General features: G+C 52.5%; 1 protein-coding gene across 4 annotated transcripts in view; it reads right to left on the bottom strand.

Moving 5' to 3' along the window:
* Positions 1 to 393, bottom strand: part of CTIF (cap binding complex dependent translation initiation factor) — a 340,395-nt gene extending 340,002 nt beyond the window's left edge. For all 4 annotated transcript variants that reach the window (XM_014586243.2, XM_014586244.2, XM_014586245.2 and 1 more), the window contains exon 1: positions 296 to 393. The gene's annotated coding sequence lies outside the window, so the exon portion shown is untranslated. The remainder of the gene's footprint in view (positions 1 to 295) is intronic.
* Positions 394 to 2,561: the final 2,168 nt, after the last annotated feature.

Below are 2,561 nucleotides of genomic sequence, written 5' to 3'. Positions count from 1 at the left end.
AGCCCAAGGCCCCCCCCCCCCCCCCGGGCGCAGCACCGGGGAGAGGACGGGAGGAACCCAGGGAGGGGGCAAGACTGTGGAGTGCAGTCCTCCAAGAAGGGAGGAGGGGACCGAGGATGGGTGCGGACGCCCGGCTGGCCCAGGCGCAGGGAGGGGGAAGGTGGCTAATTGTTTGGGGCGGTTTTCCCGGATTTATCTATAAGCACGCGCACGTCACGCAGCGCTCCTCCCGGGGCCCCGAATCGATCGGCGAGCTGAGAGGTCTAAAGAGGAGGACGGACGAGGAGATGCTCACCTCGGGGTTCCTCTGGCCGCCGCGCTAAGCCCGAGTCGGGGTTGGGGGAAGGGGGCAGGGAAAGGGAAGGGAGGACCAGCCTCGGGGGGAGCCGACTTCTGGCTCAGAGTGACGTGCAGGCCCCGCCTTCCCCTCCGGCCACGTGCAAAGGCTTGAAAGGAAAGAGGGTGTCGGGAGGCCTGCTGGGTAATGTAGTTCGCCTTTCTTTCCCGGGATGGCGGGCCCTGGAGAGCCGGGCGCCACTGGGACGCGGGGGATGCAGCCGGAGCGGCAGGGAAGGTTGACGATAGCGACACCGAAACCCGCCGCTCAGCCACCTCTGACGCTGGCGCGACCCTGGGTGGGACCTCTATAGAGTAGGAAAACTGGGGGCTTAGGCGCTGTCCAAGCTTGCTGGAAACGGTGGTTTGGGGTCCGAAAAGCTTTAAGGATGAGGAATTCCGTACTTAAAGTGCAAAGTCTGTCTTAATGGCAGATAAAAGGGAGCTTTGTGTATGGGGGAGGAGGAGTGGCGTTATTAATGCTGCATTAAATGCCATCGCCGGTTATTGAAATGCATATGTTATAATTAACATTTGAGTATCTTTGTGGCAGGGGCGGGATGTTGTAATTAGATATGCACTTTGCAGCCAATTAATTTTCCATTGGCCGCGCTAAGGGCTGGGACATGGCAGGTGGGGGGATTCAATGCAGTGGATAATTCCATAATCATTTAACCATATCACCAAGGTTTTGGTTAAATCTGAGCTCGGCACAGGGAGGCCTAGAGAAATATAAAATCTATGCCTCACAAAGCAAAAGGATTAGAAACTCATTGCAAGAACTATGTGACATAGTATAACTGTTATAGAAATCTATTTTTTTAATAGAATTATCTGTTTAATTTTATTTATTCACTCATTTATTTTAATTTGACCAGAGAGAGACAGAGAGGGACAAAGTGAGAAAGCAAGCCACCAGGTCCAGGACTCGAACCATAGTCAACCATGTGGGCATATCCAGCTTCTTAACCACCTCCTCACCACCTGCTGGTTCCCTAGAAATCTATTTCTTAATAGGTTCATATGATGTTTGGTGAGCACTTTCCACAGACCAGCCACATCTGAGAATGCCTGGACAGATAAGACCCTCAGTCTGTGCCCTTAAAGTCTAGTATAGGGACCACAGCCAACACAATTAGAGGGAATAAATCAACATTTAACATAAGGATAAGCACAAAGTGATATGAGCCCTCCTCCCCCACAGGGCCAGCCAACCCCCATGAAGGGTGGATAGGGGTGAGAGAGGGTCTGGGAAGGCTTCCTGAAGACAGTGGTACTGGAACAAAGAATTACTGTTTACGGACAAAGGTAAAGGCAAGGGTAAGCAGCTGACAAGGCAACAAGGTATAACGGTTCCAGATGAGAGAGAACAAAGCTAATTCTGAAGGTCTCAGAAATTTGGCAGGGCAAAAGAAGGCAGGTTGTTGGCTAGGGGTGGAAAATAGAGCAGCAAAGGGATACTAGCTGGGCAGCGAGTCTCGAAGACAGGAGGAGCCTGGCCAACCTCCGAGAGAGGTGGGGCTTGGCACACAGGTAGGCGGACTTTTGTTTAGTGTGGAAAGCTTGTCTTCTAGGCTTGAGCCCCTCTTGAGCCAAGCCAAGTCATGAAGGGACAGCAAAGCAGCATTCACACGCACATCCTGCAGAACAACTCACTTGATTCTTGTATCAAAGGGCATGGCGGGCCCATCCTTCCCTTCTAGGAGGCAGCAGGCCTAGAGATGTAAGCAACTCATCTGCAGCCATGAATTGGAAGAAGCACAGTGGGTACCAGAAGCCAGTTGTCCGGGTGCCAGGCCTAGCCTCCTTTCCCTCCGCCCTCCAAAGGAACATGTCTAAGCGCACCTGACGCTTCCCACTGCTTTGCCTCTCTTGGCATTTATGCCTCGTTGGCTCAGCATTGCGTTGTTTGTAGGCTTTAACATCTGGACAATCCCCTGGGTTTACAAAACCTAAAATGATCGCACCAGGGTGTATCCATCCAACAAATTCCCATTTACTTACCTTGTGCCCGTTTTGCACATTTTGTGACAGGCACACCACCTGCAAAGGAAACAAGAATGGGATTGTCTAGGTCTTGGCTTTCCTTTTGCTTTCATTCACACCCCCAGAGGTGAGGAGAGGCTGAGCTGTGTGCGGCGTGTGAAACAGCACACACCCCAGTTTGCGATGTGTGCCTTCGGAGAGAGGGACAGCAGGGACAGCAGACTCTCAGGTCAGCCTGA

This window comes from Tupaia chinensis, unplaced genomic scaffold, assembly GCF_000334495.1.
Source record: "Tupaia chinensis unplaced genomic scaffold, TupChi_1.0 Scaffold000119_2, whole genome shotgun sequence".
In the NCBI taxonomy this organism is placed as follows: Eukaryota; Metazoa; Chordata; class Mammalia; order Scandentia; family Tupaiidae; genus Tupaia; species Tupaia belangeri.
This window is presented reverse-complemented; position numbering and strand designations above follow the sequence as displayed.